This window comes from Mobula birostris, chromosome 10 (genome assembly GCF_030028105.1).
Source record: "Mobula birostris isolate sMobBir1 chromosome 10, sMobBir1.hap1, whole genome shotgun sequence".
In the NCBI taxonomy this organism is placed as follows: domain Eukaryota; kingdom Metazoa; phylum Chordata; class Chondrichthyes; order Myliobatiformes; family Myliobatidae; genus Mobula; species Mobula birostris.
The window spans coordinates 52,266,842-52,285,971 of NC_092379.1; the positions used below are offsets into that span (position 1 = coordinate 52,266,842).

The following is a 19,130-nucleotide window of genomic DNA, read 5'->3' on the forward strand; positions in this document are numbered from 1 at the left end:
TCTATAATTTCTTGGACTATCTTTACTCCCTTTCTTGAATAAGGGAACAACATCCGCAACCCTCCAATCCTCCAGAACCTCTTCAGTCCCCATTGATGATGCAAAGATCATTGCCAGAAGCCTGGGGTACATCTCATCTGGTCCCAGAGACTTATTCAACTTGACGCTTTCCCAAAGCTCTAGCCCATCCTCTTTCTTAATATCTACATGTTCAAGCTTTTCAGTCCACTCTGAGTCATCGCCAAGATTCTTTTCTGTAATGAATACTGAAGCAAAGTACTCATTAAGTGATTCTGCTATCTCCTCCAGTTCCATACACATTTTTCCACTGTCACACTTGATTGGTCCTATTCTCTCACGTCTTATCCTCTTGCTCTTCACATACTTGCAGAATGCCTTGGGGTTTTTCTTAATCCTGTGCACCAAGGCCTTCTCATGGACCCTTCTGGCTCTCCTAATTTCTTTCTTAAGCTCCTTCCTGCTAGCCTTATAATCTTCTAGATCTCTATCATTACCTAGTTTTTTGAACCTTTCATAAGCTCTTCTTCTTGACTAAATTTACAAAGCCTTTGTACACTGCGGTTCCTGTACCCTACCATCCTTTCCCTGTCTCATTGGAATGTACCTATGCAGAACTCCACACAAATATCCCTGAACATTTGCCACATTTCTTCCGTACATTTCCATGAGAACATCTGTTCCCAATTTATGCTTCCAAGTTCCTGCCTGATAGCTTCATATTTCCCCTTACTCCAATTAAATGCTTTCCTGACTTGTCTGTTCCCATCCCTCTCCAAAGCTATGGTAAAGGAGATAGGATTGTGATCACTATCTCCAAATTGCTCTCCCACTGAGAGATCTGACACCTGACCAGGTTCATTTCCCAATACCAGATCAAGTACAGCCTCTTCTCTGGTAGGCTTGTCTACATATTGTGTCAAGAAACCTTCCTGAATATACTTAACAAACCCCACTCTGTCTAAACCCTTCGCTCTAATCAAAATCTCCCATCACGGCAACTCTGTTATTGTTACACTTTCCAGAATCTGGCTCCCTATCTGCTCCTTGATGTCCCTGTTACTATTGGGTGGTCTATAAAAAACACCCAATAGAGTTATTGACCACTTCCTGTTTCTAACTTCCACCCACAAAGACTCCGGAGACAATCCCTCGATGACTTGCTCCTTTTCTGCAGCTGTGACACTATCTCTGATTAACTGTGCCAGGCCCCTACCTTTTTTGCCTCCCTCCCTGTCCTTTCTGAAACATCTAAAGCCTGGTACTCGAAGTAATTATTCCTGCCCCTGAGTCATCCAAGTCTGTATTAGCCACAACATCATAGCTCCAAGTACTGATCCACGCTCTAAGCTCATCTGCTTTGTTCATAATACTCCTTGCGTTAAAATAGACACATCCCAAACCATCGGTCTGAGCGTGTCCCTTCTCTATCACCTGCCTATCCTCCCTCTTGCACTGTCTCCAAGCCTTGTATATTTGTGAGCCAACCTCCCTTTCCTCCGTCTCTTCAGTTTGGTTCCCACCCCCCAGCAATCCTAGTTTAAACTCTCCCCAATAGCCTTAGCAAACCTCTCCACCAGGATATTGGTCCCCCTGGGATTCAAGTGCAACCCATCCTTTTTGTACAGGTCACACCTGCCCCAAAGGAGGTCCCAATGATTCAGAAATCTGAATCCCTGCCCTCTGTTCCAATCTCTCAGCCACACATTTATCCTCCACCTCACTCTATTCCTATACTCACTGTCATGAGGCACAGGCAGTAATCCTGAGATTACTACCTTTGCAGTCCTGCTTCTCAACTTCCTTCCTAACTCTCTGTAGTCTGCTTTCAGGACCTCCTCTCTTTTCCTGCCTACGTCGTTCATACCAATATGTACCATGACCTCTGGCTATTCTCCTTCCTACTTCAGGATGTTGTGGACGTGATCAGAAACATCCTGGACCCTGACACCTGGGAGGCAAACTACCATCCGCGTTTCTTTCCTGTGTTCACAGAATCGCCTGTCTGACCCCCTAACTATAGAGTCCCCTATCACTGCTGCCATCCTCTTCCTTTCCCTACCCTTCTGAGCCACAGGGCCGGACTCTGTGCCAGAGGCGCGACCACTGTTGCTTCCCCAGGTAGGCTGTCCCCTCCCCCCCAACAGTACAGGGGTACTCTCTCACCTCTGACTCCTGCCCTTCCCTCTCCTGACTGTTACCCACTTATCCATCTCCCCAGACCCCGGTGTGACCACCCGCCTATAGCTCCTCTCTATCACCTCCTCACTCTCCCTGACCAGACGAAGGTCATCGAGCTGCAGCTCCAGTTCCCTAACCCGGGCCCTGAGGTGTCATCTGACACCAAGCACAGACCTCCAGCCTCACACACATTCTCCCTGTCTGTATTCTACACAGGTTCTTGTTCCGGCTCTTGCTGCCTTCCGGGTATAGACGTAGCCATTCATTACACGACTAGTGTTTACTGCACCAGGCCGCAGGCTGTGTTCGACAGGGCAGGCCAAAGAAATGAGTGCAGTGGGTCTCCCAGGCACAACTGAGATTTTGCTATCTAAATCTTGGGACTTGGGACTCACACCGAAAGTATATTCCTTATGGATATTTAAGGCAGAGATAGATAGATTCTTAATTAGTCAGGCTAGATAACGGGAATAGTTGAGACTGAGGCCTAAAAGAAATAACTGGGTCAAAAGTCCAGTGAATTAAAATGTCCGTTCAAGCTGCAGGAGAAATCAAGCTCCGTGCGCCACTTTTGGCTCTGTAGCAAATCAGCTTTGTTGAACGTCATCTGGTTCTGGACCAAGTGAGACCATCGTTCCTTCTATTCCCCTCCCCATATCACCCCTGTGTTTCCGGGTTCGTCCCTCTCTGGTGCCTGGGGCATCCGTCTCCCTTCCCAGTCTATGGGATGCCCCTTTTTCCCTCTCCACTGTTCTTGGGACCACCCTTCCCCCCTCCACCTTCATGACCAACTGCCCCCCACCCACAATGTCAGAAGTCCTCTCCCTCCTCCCTTCCCCTTCCCCACACCCTCCTCTCGGGGACAACCCTACCCATCCCCATCTTCCCAGTCTCAAGGGTGCCCTGGACCCTGTATCTGGTGCTCTTTTGCTGCATCATCCACATTCCCCTCGCCCTTGACTCTGGTTTGCCCCATTCTTCCGTCATGGGTCGGCCCTGCTTCCTCACCACCCACCCGTGGGTGGCTCCCTACTGACTCTAACCCGTCACTTGGCCACCCTCCACCCGGCCTCTGGAACGTCTTCTCCCCCTCATTCCCTGGTGTCTGGGTCGCTCCTAACCCCATTCCTCCCATCTCTGGGGCGTCCCTCCTCCTCCTTGTCTCTGTTATTCCCCCTCCTGTCTCCGTCATATCCCTCCACCAACCCGGCCTCCTCCCTCCCCATCTCAATGATGTCCACACCCCACTCCGTCTCCTCCTCTCCACCCTATCTCCAGGATGCCTCCTCCCCTGCCCCGCCCCCCGCCACAAATTTCAGTCACCTACTTGCCACCATTCCTCCCCGTCTATGGAATGACTCCTCTATCCACTCCTCCCCCTCTCCATCCCTGGGACTCCTTTCCCCTCTCCAACATCCCCATTCCCACACCTCCCTGGGACGCCCTTTCCAAACCTGTCTCTAGGGCGCACGTTTCTCCCTCCCCGTCCACTGGAGTGCACCTTCCCGCTGGGTCTCTCTGATTCCCCTCACCCTGATACCTGGAGCACCCCACAAGCCCCCTTCTCCAGGACTCCCCCCGACTGCGCTCATCTCTGGGGCACATCCCCCCCCCCCTTCACCTGGGCTTTCTCTTAACCCTCACAGCATCAGATCTTCCCCTTCCCCCCTCTCCCCCCCACTGGGGCTTTCTCACCCCCCCCAGGACATGAAAACTTCCCCCATCTTGGGTGTTCCCCACCACATCCCCTGTTCGATGGGTTGAGCATTCCACTCCCGGAGTGCTGAGAACATGGGATTCACTACGACTAACATCTGACTTGGTGAATTGCCGGACAATTGATAGCAGGGAGATATCATTCACCTGCTGTCAGTGTGGGAAGGGATTCACTCACTTAGTCGACGAGTCAGTTCACTCTGGGGAGAGGCCATTCACCTGCTCCGTGCATGGGATAGGATACACTCTGTCATTCAGCCCGAAGATACATCGGCAAGTTCACATTATTGTGAGACTCTTCCCCTGTTCTGACCGTGGGGAGCAATTCAGTCCGCCAACCCAACTGAAGATTACAGATCGGTGTGTCGGAGTTCGAAGTTTAGTTCCGGTGCTGTCTGTGGGGTTTCTACGTTTTCTCCATGACCATCTGGGCTTCCTTTGAGTGCTGTGGCTTCTCCCACAGTCCAGAGACATTTCAGTTAGTAGGTTAATTGGCCATTGTAAGTTGTCCTGTCATTAGGCTAAGGTCAAGCAGGAGGATTGATGGGCAGCTGAGGTCACTGTGCTGGAAAGGCCTGTATCTCTAACTACATAAAATAATATTCACACCAGTGAGAGGCCGTTCACCTGATCTGTCTGTGGGACGACATTCACTAACTCAGCCCACCCGCAGCCACACTAGCGAGAGAGACTCTTCTACAGTTCAGCGTGTGCACCAGGATTCACTAATTCATCCCACACGATGAGACACCAGCGAGTTCACACCGGGGAGAAACCGTTCACCTGCTCGGACTATGGGAAGGGATTTACTCAGTCACCTCACCTGCAGGCACACCAGCAAACTCATACTGTGGGGAGACCGTTCAACTGCTCAGACTGTGGGAAAGCATTTGCAGAGTCCTCTCATCTGTGGAGACACTGGCAAGTTCACAGTGGGGAGAGATCACTTGTCTCCTCAGTGTATGGGACGAGATTCACTCGGTCATCTGTTCTGTTGACACACCAGCGAGTTCACACTGGAGAGAGTCTATACACCTTCTCTGCGTGTGAGAAGAGATTCACTCGGCCGTGTGACCTGCGGATGCACCAGCGGGAGAGGCCGTTCACCTGCTCTGAATTTACTAGGTCAACCTCCCCAGTGACGCACCTGCGAATTCACACTGGGGAAAGACCAGTCAACTGCTCAGTCTGTGGGAACGGATTTACTCAGTCATCTCACCTGCAGGCACACCAGCAAGTTCACACTGGGGAGAGGAAATTTATCTGCTCTGTCTGTGGGAAGATAATTCACTCACTCATCCAACATGAGACAGCAGTGCATCCATTCTGGGGAGAAGCTATTCAACTACTCGGGATGTAGGAAGGGACTTATTCAGTCATCCAACTTTCTGATACACCAGCAAGTTCATACTGGGGAAACAGTTTAAATCAGCTGCATGCTGGATACTTAACCATCACAGTTGCTGAACCCAGAGGCAAGTTCGAAACCGACTGTTGGCGTCAGACTCTGCAATGATTGCTGCTGCTCACCACAGCCGGTCTGCACCCTGGTCACTGGGCCTGGGAGGAGTCTCTTCCTCTGACAGTCACCTTTTATGAGACTGGAGTTTAACATTCTGGATCTGTGACAAATAAATGAGTTCTATTTTAAACTTTGTCTCAGGTAGCGAGTGAACCTACAACACATCAGGGACACAACTCAGCTCAGCTGGACCCTGGCCGTGTTTCTTTTCCGTGACAGTGTTTTTAATTGACTCCTGCTGTTCAGCTCTCTCTCTCCCCTGTGGTTATGTAATCCAGATAGTCACTACTCTTTGGGTAAGGGGGTTCCTTAAATGCCCTGCATGATTTTCTACAAGGAGTAGATAGGTTCACTGGAGTTTCTGTCCTGGACATTCCTCATTCCTCGGGGTTCCGGGCAAAGAAGGCCTTTTCTCTGCTCTTTTCAATGTTATGGGTCATTTTCAGTGCCTCTAAAGGACGGTGTCTCACACAGCTGAGCTGTTAGAACACACCACTGTCCTCGAAAGTCAGAGCAGAACGGAGAGCCATTTCCAGCAGGGTCCGAAATCAAAAAGGGCAGATTTGGGGGCTCCAGAAAGTGGTGGGGGTGTGGAGAATCAACGGGGAGGAAGAGGGGATCAGTCCGGGAGGATGTGGCGAAGAACCGGGCAGCATGGTGTAGTGGCTGGAAACGTCAGCTGTTCACTCCTCTCAGTTCAGGCTGTCTGACCTGCAGAGTTACAGAGAACACGGAATAGTACAGGCCAGAAACAAACCCTTCGGCCCAAAATGTTGTGTTGAACCAGATAAAAAGCAAATCAAAAACACCCAAACACTCATCCCTCCTACCTGCACAATGTCCATATTCCTCCATCTTCCTCACACCTATCTAAATGTCTCTTAAAAGCCTCTAATGTATTTGCCCCTACCACCATACCAGGCAACTACCCCTCTCTGATTCCCCTCTCACTTTCTTTGCATGCCCTCTGGTATTATACATTTCAAACCTGGGAAACAGATACTCCCTGTCTACTCCACCTAGGCCTCTCGTAATCTTGTGAATCTCTGTCAGCTCTGCCCTCTGCTGCAGTGACTCCAGACAATCCGCCCCAACAGGCAGCATCCTGGCGGACCTCTCCTGCACCCTGTCCAAAGCCTCAGCATCCTTTTTGTAGGGGGGCAACCAGAACTGTACGCAATACACCAGATGTGGCCTCACCAGAGCTTTATAAAGTTGCAACATAACCTCCGGACTTTTGAACTCCATGTCTCAACTAATAAAGACAAGCATTCCATAAGCCTTCTTGACCATCCTATCAACCTGTGTAGCCACTTTTAAGGAGCTATAAACTTGGATCCCAGGATCTCTCTGCTCAACAACACTGTTGAGGATCTTGCTCTGTCTCCTTACATTTGCCCTGCTGAGGTTCAACACCTCACATTTATCTGGGTGAAATTCCATCTACTATTTTGCTACCCTTTTCTAAAACTGATCTATACCAGTTTTCTACACTATCTGCAACTCCATCTGCAAACTTGCTAACCCCCCCCCACCATCTACATTTTCATCCAGGTCATTTATATGCATCACAAGCAGCAGAGATCTCAGCACAGATCCCTGTGGGACACCACTAATTACAGACCTCCAGCTGGAATAAGTCCCTTCAACCACGACCCTCTGCCTTCTATGGGTAAGCCAGTTCTGAGTGCAAGCGGCCAGCTTGCTGCAGACCCTGTGCCTCTTCACCTTCTGGATGAGCCTCCCAAGAAGGATTTTGTCAAATGCCCTACTAAAATCCATACAGACAGCATCCACTTCCCTACCCTAATCAACCTCTCTCGTCACCTTGTCAAGAAATTCAGTCACGTTGGTAAGACACGGCCTGCCCCGCACAAAGCCATGCTGGCTCTCCTAATTAGGCCTTGGGTTTCCAAATGCTCATATATCCGATCCCTAAGAATTTTCTCCAGCAACTTCCATACAATAGGCATGAGACTCACTGATCTATACAAAGGATTTTTCCTTGTTCCCTTCTTAAACAGAGATACAACATTCACCTCTTGCCAGTCCTCTGGGAATGTATGTACAGGATGGAAGGTTATTGAATGGTTTATTGTATATAATTTTATTTTTGAATAAAGTATATATTGAAATTAAAAGAATCCAACTAATAGTCCCCAACTCTGCTGTCAGACTTTATAGGGCACTGGAATTCTAATACCTCAGAGGCGGTAATGGCCCACAACGTTAAGATGAGCAGGGAGTAAGGAAGCTGACAACCAATGCCATTCTTCCTGGGTCCAGAGTTGGAGTTGGGATGAAGAACACAGACGCCATAGTACCGGGGCGGTCAGCGTGACGCCACTACAGGTCCGGGTGTTTCAGCAGGTTGGAGTTCAGTTCTGGCAGGGTTTTCAATTCCTCCGGGTGCTCCGGTCTCCCTCCCCGCCCCCCATAGTCTGCAGACATACAGGCTGAGAATCACATGTAATATCATCGGCATATGTCGTGAAATTTGTTGTTTTTGCAGCGACAGTATAATGCAATACATAATAATCAATAAAACTCTAAAATAGTTAAATTATATAAGCAAAATCAAAGTTCAAATGCAAAATTTATTATCAGAGATTATACATGTCACCACATACAACCCTCACATTCCTTTTCAGTGGGCATGCTGAGCAAATCTGTAGAATGGTAACTAAACTGTTAACAAACTGTTCAAATGCAATCTAAATAAATAACGAACTTGAAATAACAAGATAAAACAGTCCTTAAATGAGAGTAGTTATCCCCTTTTGTTCAAGGGCCTGATGGTTGAGGGGTAATAACTGTTCTTGAACCTGGTGGTGTGGGTCCTGAGGCTCCTGCACCTTCTACCTGATGGTTGAGGGGTAATAGCTGTTCTCGAGCCTGGAGGTGTGGGTCCTGAGGCTCCTGCACCTTCTACCTGATGGTTGAGGGGTAGTAACTGTTCTTGAACCTGGTGGTGTGGGTCCTGAGGCTCCTGTACCTTCTTCCTGATGGCAGCAGTGAGAAAGGAGCATGGCCTGGGTGGTGAGGATCTTTGATGATGGACGCTGCTTTTCTACGGCAACATTTTATGTAGATGTGTTCGGTGGTTGGGAGTGTTTTACCTGTGATGTACTGGGCCGTATCCACTACCTTTTGTAGGACTTTCCACTCAAAGCCATTGGCGTTCCCATACCAGGCCACAATGCAGCCAGTGATTGCTGTGGTGAAATGACCAATGGCAATGGATATGAAGGGAAAATGACTAGACTTTCTCGATAGAGATCGGTAATGTGTGACACTTTGTGATGTGAACGCTACAAGTTTCTCGGTACCCCGGACAAAGGTGTCCGATATCATGTTCTCAGAGAGAATGGGACAAAATATTTCACGGGTAGAAGGGTCCAGGCTGGAGGGCGTAAAACAGAGGTGATGTTCTGAAGAACCAAAGTTGATGCAAGAATTTTGTTTTATTCTTGCAGAACTAATTAACATTTACATTGACTGGAAGGTAGACCCAGTACATTCTTTCAGACCTCAGTCTCAACCAAACACGTTGTAGAAGATAAAACAGGAACAGGCCATTCAGCCCAGAATGATGTACTGAACCAATTGGCAACCAAATGACCAACTAATCCCTTCTGCCTACACAGTAAATGAAATGTTTGCTTCTTTCAACAATAATTTGAAAAACATATTAAACACAGTGGCCCCACTAGGGTTAAAAAGAAATAACTTACTAAAACTTCACCACAGTTAAACAATTTTGTCTGTGAACTGAAGAGTAGCTGAGAGAGAATGGACGGAAACTGGACTAGACGTCCGCCGTAATGTTTTTTAGCTTCCTTTAATGCTGGTATACTCTGCAAGAAGAGCCCATTTCCCAAGATTATTACAGAGACTCAAATATTACCCAGGTGTCGAAACCTGTCCCAACCTCTGATGTGCTCAGTCAGGCATCTGCCACAAAGGTGAGGAATTTTCAATATTCTAGAAAAGTTTCAGTCAGGCTTTAGAGCAAACCACAGCACGAAGCCAACCCTCACCAAGGTTGTCAGTGGCTTTAGGCTCAGCACTGATACTGACAGGGGCACAGTTCTAATTCTCCTGATGTAAATGCTGCCCTCGACACAATTGACCACAACATTCCCCTGGGTCACCTTGAGAACTGGATTTACACACTGGCTATGCCCTTAACTGGTTCCACTCATGCATCTCAGAGATACATGTGATATCTCTATCTTGGAGACCAATTTTCTGAGAGATATGATGTACCTTTTGGCGTTGCTCAGGGAAGCTGACTTGGTCCACTGCCCTTCTCCTTATATGTGTTCCCCACAGGACACATCACTGGAGAGCATAAACTTGACTTCCAGTTGTGCAGGTGACTCAGCTGACTCGATGATGATAACACCTAATCTCCCTGACATCTGGTCTGGCTATAGTAAACCCATGGATGAGCAATCATTTCTTTAAACTACTTTTGGTCAGTCCCAAAGCCAAAAGAGATAAAATTCTGGATAAACTTGTCTCCCCTTGTAAAATCAGAAGTAACAAGCCTGGGTGTTATCCATGATTCAGGTTTGAATTTAAAATCCCGCTGAAAGAAGGCGACCAGACCAGCATTTCCACACTTCAGAACTATTGCAAAAGTTACTTCCGTTTCTGTCACGTAATGATGCTGAAAAACTAATTCTTGCCTTTATATTGAATAGACTAGTTACTGCAATACACTTTTTACTGGCCTTCCAAAGCAATATATTGCCAAACTTCAACTCATTCAGAACAACGTTGCTATTAACCAAAACCAGGATGAGGGAACATATCACTCCTTTCCAGCTACTCTGCATTGGCTTCCTGTATCTCTTAGAAAATGTTTTAAAGTTCTCTTACTTGTTCTAAAGCGCTCAATGGTCTAGGACCGGACGATATCACAGAATCACTTTTGTTTCATAATCCTGCTGGGCTCTCATCTCTTCTTCTGTCAGTCTCTTAAATTTAAACAATCTTCGTCAAAACACAGTTGGCAGGTCAGTTTTTTTTGAACAAAGATCCAAAACTGTGGATATCAACACCAAAAGCTATAAGGGATTCAGATTCAGTTCACACTTGTAATCACCAACTCAAAGCCTATTTATTTATTTAACCTTGAGTTTAATTGACATCTTTTTGTCTTTTATTTTCATGTTTGCACTTTATCCCATTGGAAGGCAGTTTGAATGAGATTATCTGTAGGAAAAGTGCTCCCTAAATAAATTATTATTTTTATTATTATTATTTTATTTTTATTTTTTTCTCAGCTCAGACTGGTAAAACCTGAGGTACAGGCATAGCCAAGCACACTCAGTTCTTAATTGCTGGGAACTTTCAGACTATTCTAGTGGTATTGTGGCTTTCTGGCTATTTACATAGATATTGCTGCGTAGTCCTAATTGATTAATACTATTGTGTAGAGACTTTGGGATGATACCAGTTGTAGGTATCACTATTGGAACAATGTATAACCTGTTCATGTTTCAAAGTCTTTCAGTTTCCTCTTTTAATTCAGAATATTTCTGGTGTTTTCACTTATTGTTTTCTGTATGCCATGCGTGTTTCGAATGGCTATATCTATCAAATAAGTTATTCTTGCTTGCTTATCCTGTGTTATTATATAAGACCATAAGACCATAAGAGCAGAAATAGGCCATTCGGCCCATCGAGTCTGCTCCACCATTTTATCATGAGCTGATCCATTTTATCCTATTTAGTCCCACTGCCCCACCTTCTCACCATAACCTTTGATGTCCTGGCTACCCAGATACCTATCAATCTCTGCCTTAAATACACCCAATGACTTGGCCTCCACTGCTGCCCGTGGCAACAAATTCCATAGATTCACCACCCTCTGACTAAAAAAATTTTTTCGCATTTCTGTTCTGAAAGGGCGCCCTTCAATCCTGAAGTCATGCCCTCTTGTACTAGACTCCCCCATCATGGGAGACAACTTTGCCACATCCACTCTGTCCATGCCTTTTAACATTCAAAATGTTTCTATGAGGTCTCCCCTCATTCTTCTAAACTCCAAGGAATACAGTCCAAGAGCAGACAAACGTTCCTCATATGTTAACCCTCTCATTCCCGGAATCATTCTAGTGAATCATCTCTGTACCCTCTCCAACGTCAGCACATCCTTTCTTAAATAAAGAGACCGAAACTGCCCACAGTACTCCAAGTGAGGTCTCACCAGCGCCTTATAGAGCCTCAACATCACATCCCTGCTCCTATACTCTATTCCTCTAGAAATGAATGCCAACATTGCATTCGCCTTCTTCACTACTGACTCAACCCGGAGGTTAACTTTAAGGGAATCCTGTACAAGGACTCCCAAGTCCCGTTGCATCTTAGAACTTTGAATTCTTTCCCCATTTAAATAATAGTCTGCCCGTTTATTTTTTCTGCCAAAGTGCATAACCATACACTTTCCAACATTGTACTTCATTTGCCACTTCTCTGCCCATTCTTCCAATCTATCCAAGTCTCTCTGCAGACTCTCTGTTTCCTCAGCACTACCGGCCCCTCCACCTATCTTTGTATCGTCAGCAAACTTAGCCACAAAGCCATCTATTCCATAATCCAAATCGTTGATGCACAATGTAAAAAGAAGCAGCCCCAACACTGATCCCTGTGGAACACCACTGGTAACCGGCAGCCAACCAGAATAGGATCCCTTTATTCCCACTCTCTGTTTCCTGCCAATCAGCCAACGCTCTATCCACGTATGTAACTTTCCTGTAATTCCATGGGCTCTTATCTTGTTAAGCAGCCTCATGTGTGGCACCTTGTCAAAGGCCTTCTGAAAATCCAAATATACAACATCCACTGCATCTCCCTTGTCTAGCCTACTGGTAATTTCCTCAAAAAATTGTAATAGGTTTGTCAGGCAGGATTTTCCTTTAAGGAATCCATGCTGAGTTCTGCCTATCTTGTCATATGCCTCCAGGTACTCTGTAACCTCATCCTTGACAATCGACTCCAACAACTTCCCAACCACTGACGTCAAGCTAACAGGTCTACAATTTCCTTTTTGCTTCCTTGCCCCCTTCTTAAATAGCGGAGTGACATTTGCAATCTTCCAGTCTTCCGGAACCATGCCAGAATCTATTGACTTTTGAAAGATCATCGCTAATGCCTCCGCAATCTCCACAGCTACTTCCTTCTGAACACGAGGGTGCATTCCGTCTGGTCCGGGAGATTTATCTACCTTTACACTATTCAGCTTCCTGAGTACTTTCTCTGTCGTAATTGTGACTGCGCACACTTCTCTTCCCTGCCACCCTTGAGTGTCCGGTATCCTGCTGTCTTCCTCAGTGAAGACTGATGCAAAATACTTGTTCAGTTCCTCTGCCATTTCCTCATCTCCCATTACAATTTCTCCAGTATCATTTTCTATCGGTCCTATATCTACTCTCTCCTGTCTTTTACTCTTTATATACTTGAAAAAGCTTTTAGTATCCTCTTTGATATTATTTGCTAGTTTCCTTTCATAGTTAATCTTTTCTCTCTTAATGACCTTCTTGGTTTCCTTTTGTAAGGTCTTAAAGACTTCCCAATTCTCTGTCTTCCCACTAATTTTTGCTTCCTTGTATGCCCTCTCCTTTGCTTTAACTTTGGCTTTGACTTCTCTTGTCAACCACGGTTGCATCCTTTTTCCACTCGAATATTTCTTCTTTTTTGGAATATACCTGTCTTGCACATTCCTCATTTCTCGCATAAACTCCAGCCGCTGCTGCTTTGCCGTCTTTCCCGCCAGTGTCTCTTTCCAGTCAACTTTGGCCAGTTCCTCTCTCATGCCACTGTAGTTTCCTTTACTCCACTGAAACACCAACACATCAGATTTCGGCTTCTCTTTTTCTAATTTCACAGTGAACTCAATCATGTTATGATCACTGCCTCCTAAGGGTTCCTTCACCTCAATCTCTCCAATCACCTCCGGTTCATTACACAATACCCAATCCAGTACAGCCGATCCCCTAGTGGGCTCAACAACAAGCTGACGGGACGGTTATTATAGATAGTCCTATTTGTAATAACTGATCTGTCATAATATAATTTGTGGTGTTCTGACTCTAAAACTGGAACAGGCTTGTATTTATAGTAAGCTGTGATTTCATTTATGAGTTTGTATTTTAAAGCAAGATTTTGATGAATGATGTTTGCTACTTGATTGTGCCTGTGTAAGTAATCAGATTGAGTTAAACTGCTACAGGATCCTGTAGCGTGTTGGATTGTTTCTGTTTTTTCTCAACATTTGCTACATTTGTCATCTTGCATTTGTTGGTCTTTTATTATGTGTTTTTGATGTTTTTTGTGTTAACCACCTGGTCCTGTATGGCCACAAGCAACCCCTCTGTTTCTGGGAAGAGGTCTCCAACTCTGAGCCAGGTGTTGAATGCTTCCTTGTCGACATCTAGTCTACTCAGATCATGGGGGTTTCTTCCATAAAGGGTCATGCTCTTCCATTGGCTAACGTTTTCTTCAATAGTGATAATGTCTTCATTTTTTCTGGTTTGGGCTCTCACTTAAGTTTAATGGTGTGTGTACTTCTTATCAGAGTTGTATATGCTCATGTGGTGTGCTGAATTCCGTTTATGTTGATGAGGGTATATCCTTAGAAGTCTTATCTGACCTGTGTAGATTTTTAAAGTCTGGTATTTTTCTTCCCCCTTCTGTCCTAGGTAGTGTTAATCTAAGTACATGGAATTTGTCATATCGGTTCTTGTTTTCATTTGCAAATTTTCCAGATCAGTTTCGGACCAAGATATTATGCCAAAAGAATATGTTAGTATGGGTATAGTGAAGGTATTTATTGCCTTTGTTATATTTTTACTGTTGGGCTCTGTTTGGCAGATTTTCTTAAGCTTTTAAGTTTTTCCTTTATCAGACTATAATCTATTTTTTTCCTTGTTGAGATCCCAGACACTCATATGTTTCAAATTCATCCATCGATTGTATTGTATCCTGCTGATCTGTTTTGTATTCTATTAGATCTCCTGCACCTTTATTTATGTTTAATGTTCTGCACTTATCCGGTCCAAAGTTCATGTTATATCTTTCAAAAACAGTTTTACATTTGAATTAACACACATCAAAGTTGCTGGTGAACGCAGCAGGCCAGACAGCATCTCTAGGAAGAGGTACAGTTGACGTTTCAGGCCGAGACCCTTCGTCAGGACTAATTGTTTTAGCTTCACTGATGAAGGATGATATAATATCAAATCATCCATGTATCGAAGGTGTGCCAAAATATAATTTGTTTGATTGTTTCTGATTTGATACCCAATTTTCATCCAATTTAGTTAAATAGAGAGCAGGTTCAAACCTAGATGACACCATTGTGGGCTTAGCAATCTGACCCGAGAAATGCTTTCATGCATTTCGATAATGGTGGTTGTTCTCCTTTGGTTGTTAATAGATGTGCTGATGATAACACACCAGCGCTTCATCAGACATTGAAGGGAGTTCACAAGTATTGGGTGTAGTTTATATATATTATGAACTTCTATTAACCACGAGTGTGGGACAGAATCAAATGCTTTTTGGTAGGCGATATAGCAGCATGAAAGACTTCTGCTTTTCCGTCGGGCTAGGTTTAGACTTACAGAATCTATTATCAGTTGTTCTTTACATTCTTTCATACCCTTACGGCGTCCTTCCTGCTCTTCTGTAAGTATGTTGTAGTTATCTGTGAGTGGTAATTAACTGTGAGGCATGATTTTACAATTTTATATATAGTTACTCCATCTACTTTGGAAATTCCTTCAGAGTATCTGGTGTAGGGGAAAAGTCATGGACCAGTGGAGGTGTGCAGTTGGAATCTGGATCCTCCCAAAGAGAATTCCAAGGACATTGAATAATTTAGATCCATCTCCCTGCTCAATGTGGAAGGGAAAATATCTTCCAGTATCGTTTCCTGTTGCCTGACTGAGTTTCTCCTCAAAAATGAACTAGATTGATGCTTTGGTAGAGAAAGGAGGGATTCCCAAAGGAACATGCGGGCATGGTTTCCCAGCTGATCGGGGAAGTGCACGAAGGAAAGGGAGACCTACTTGTATTATGGCTCGACCTTGCCAACATGTATGGGTCATTACCACATAAACTGGTGGAGATTGCGCTGAACCAGCATCATGTTCCAAGAAGATGGCGTGTGATACTGAATCGGCAATTAGGAAATGAGACGGGGCAGGTGACTGAAGTTTGTGTAGGGGAACACTCTGCATCCAGTGACCACAATGCCATTTGTTTCAAAGTAAATGTGCAAAGAGATAGGTCTGGTCTGCTGGTTGAGATCCTAAATTGGAGAAAGGCCAGCTTTGATGGTATTAGAAAGGATCTGACAAGTGTCGATAGTTCTCTGGCAGAGGTGTAATTGGAAAGTGGGAGGCCTTGAAAAACAAATTTTTGAGTGTACAAAGCTTGTATGTGCCTTTCAGAATAAAAGGTAAAGGTAACAAGTGTATGGATCTTGGCTTTCAAGAGATATCGAGGCCCTGGTTAAGAAGGAAAAGGAGGTGCTTGGCAAGTATAGGCAAGTAGGAACAAATGAGGTGCTTATGGAGTACAAGAAATGCAAGAGGACACTTAAGAAAGAAATCAGGAAGGCTAAAAGAAGGCATGAAGTTGCTCTAGCAGACAAGGTGAAGGAGAATCTTAAGGGATTCTACAGATATGTTAAGAGCAAAAGGATTGCAAGGGACAAAATGGGTCCTGTGGAAGATCAGAATGGTCATCCATGTGTGGAGCCAAATCAGATGGGGGAGATCTTAAAGGAATTCTTTACACCTGTACTTATTCAGAAGGATGTGGACTCTATTGATATAAGGCAAAGTGGCATCAACTTCATGGACCCTGTACAGATTACAGAGGGGGAGGTGCTTGCCACCCAGAGGCAAATCAGGGTAGATAAATCCCCAGGGCTTGACAAGGTGTTCCCAAAGACCCTTGGAAAAGCAAGTGCAAAACTTGCCAGGGCCCTGGTAGAGATATTTAGAAATCCTTAGCAATGGGAGAGGTACCAGAGGACTGGGTGATAGCCAGTGTTTTCCACAGCTTAAAAAAAAGACTCTAAAAAGAAACCAGAAAATTATAGAATCAGAATCAGAATCCTTTATTATCGCCAAGTATGTGGACACAAACAGGGAATTTGATGCTGGTTTCCCTGAGCTCTCGCTGTACAAAGTCAAAAAGCAAACAAAACAATAGTGCAGTGAGTCTGATGTCAGTTGTGGGAAAGTTATCGGAGGTATTCTAAGAGACCGGATGTGGAAGACATCCTGCCTCGTCCCTGTGCTGAGAACGCTGTGCCCCAGCGGCCTCAATGACTACAGACCGGTGGCATTGACCTCCCACATCATGAAGACGCTGGACAGACTTGTTCTGGAGCTGCTCCGGCCTATGGTCAGGCCACACTTAGATCCCCTCCAGGTCGCCTACCAGCCCCGACTAGGAGTTGAGGATGCCATCGTCTACCTGCTGAACCGTGTCTACGCCCACCTGGACAAGCCAGCGAGCACTGTGAGGGTCATGCTTTTTGACTTCTCCAGTGTGTTCAACACCATCCACCCTGCTCTGCTGGGGGAGAAGCTGACAGCGATGCAGGTGGATGCTTTCCTGGTGTCATGGATTCTTGATTACCTGACTGGCAGACCACAGTACGTGTGCTTGCAACACTGTGTGTCTGACAGAGTGATCAGCAGCACTGGGGCTCCACAGGGGACTGCCTTGTCTCCCTTTCTCTTCACCATTTACACCTCGGACTTCAACTACTGCACAGAGTCTTGTCATCTTCAGAAGTTTTCTGATGACTCTGCCATAGTTGGATGCATCAGCAAGGGAGATGAGGCTGAGTACAGGGCTACGGTAGGAAACTTTGTCACATGGTGGGAGCAGAATTATCTGCAGCTTAATGTGAAAAAGACTAAGGAGCTGGTGGTAGACCTGAGGAGAGCTAAGACACCGGTGACCCCTGTTTCCATCCATGGGGTCAGTGTGGACATGGTGGAGGATTACAAATACCTGGGGATACGAATTGACAATAAACTGGACTGGTCAAAGGACACTGAGGCTGTCTACAAGAAGGTTCTGCGCTGGGGCAGCAGGCTGAGGGTAGCAGGCACCAAGAGAATCAACAAACTCATTCGTAAGGCCAGTGGTGTTGTGGGGATGGAACTGGACTCTCTGACGGTGGTATCTGAAAAGAGGATGCTGTCCACGTTGCATGCCATCTTGGACAATGTCTCCCATCCACTACATAATGTACTGGTTGGGCACAGGAGTACATTCAGCCAGAGACTCATTCCACCGAGATGCAACACAGAGCGTCATAGGAAGTCATTCCTGTCTGTGGCCATCAAACTTTACAACTCCTCCCTTGGAGGGTCAGACACCCTGAACCAATAGGCTAGTCCTGGACTTATTTCCTGGCATAATTTACATATTACTATTTAATTATTTATGGTTTTATATTGATATATTTATACTCTATTTTTGGTTGGGGCAACTGTAATGAAAATCTATTTCCCTGGGGATCAATAAAGTATGACTATGACTATGAGTATTTGGATAGACATGGACTGATTAAGGATAGTCAGCATGGCTTTGTGCATGGTGGGTCATATCTAACCAATCATATGGAGTTTTTGTCCTTTGCAATCCTTTCGCTCTTAACATATCTGTAGAATCCCTTAAGCTACCAGGAAAGTGGAAGAAGGCAAGGTGGTGAATGTTGCCCACATGGACTTTAGTAAGGCATTTGACAGGGTCCTGCATGGGAGGCTGGTCAAGAAGGTTTAGTTGCTAGGCAGTCAGGATGAGATGGTAAATTGGATTAGACATTGGCTTTGTGGGAGAAGCCAAAGAGTGGTAGTAGAGGTTTGCCTCTCTGACCGGAGGCCTGTGACTAGTGGAATGCTGCCTGGATCGGTGCTGGGTCTTTTGTTGTTTGTCATCTATATCAATGATCTGGATGATAATGTAATTAATTAGATCAGCAAATTTATGGATGACGCCAAGACTGGGGATGTAGTGGACAGTGAGGAAGACTATCAAGGCTTACAGAGGATCTGCATCAGCTGGAAAACGGGCTGAAAAATGGCAAGATGGAATTTAATGCAGACAAGTGTGAGGTTTTGCACTTCAGTAGGACCAACAAGGGTAGGTCTTGCACAGTGAATGGTGGGGCACTGAGGAGTGTGGTAGAACAAAGGGATCTGGGAATACAAGTCCATAATTCATTGAAAGTGGTGACACAGGTAGATAGGGTTGTAAAGAAAGCTTTTGGCACATTGACCTTCATAAATCAAAGTATTGGAGATGGGATGTTATGTTGAAGGTGTATAAGATATTGGTGAGGCCTATTTTGGAGTATTGTGTGCTGTCTTGGGCACCTACCTACAGATATATGGAGGGCTATGATCCCAGTGCAGGTAATAATGAATTGGGACTAACTCTAAAACCGGATCAGACCTGTATTTAAAGAAAAGTACGGTATCTTTTATGAGTTTGTATTTTAAAGCAAGATTTTGGTGAATGATGTTGCCACTTCATTGTTCCTGTGTAAGTAATCAGATTGAGTTAAACTGCTATAGGGTCCTGTAATATGTTGGACTGTTTCTGGTTTCACTTGATGTTTTCTGTATTTATTGTCTTAAATGTGTTGGTC

General features: G+C 45.3%; 1 protein-coding gene across 1 annotated transcript in view; it reads right to left on the reverse strand.

Moving 5' to 3' along the window:
• The window catches only part of LOC140204038 (uncharacterized), an 81,750-nt gene that overhangs the window by 50,776 nt on the left and 11,844 nt on the right, over positions 1-19,130 (reverse strand). The gene's annotated exons all lie outside the window — the stretch shown is intronic.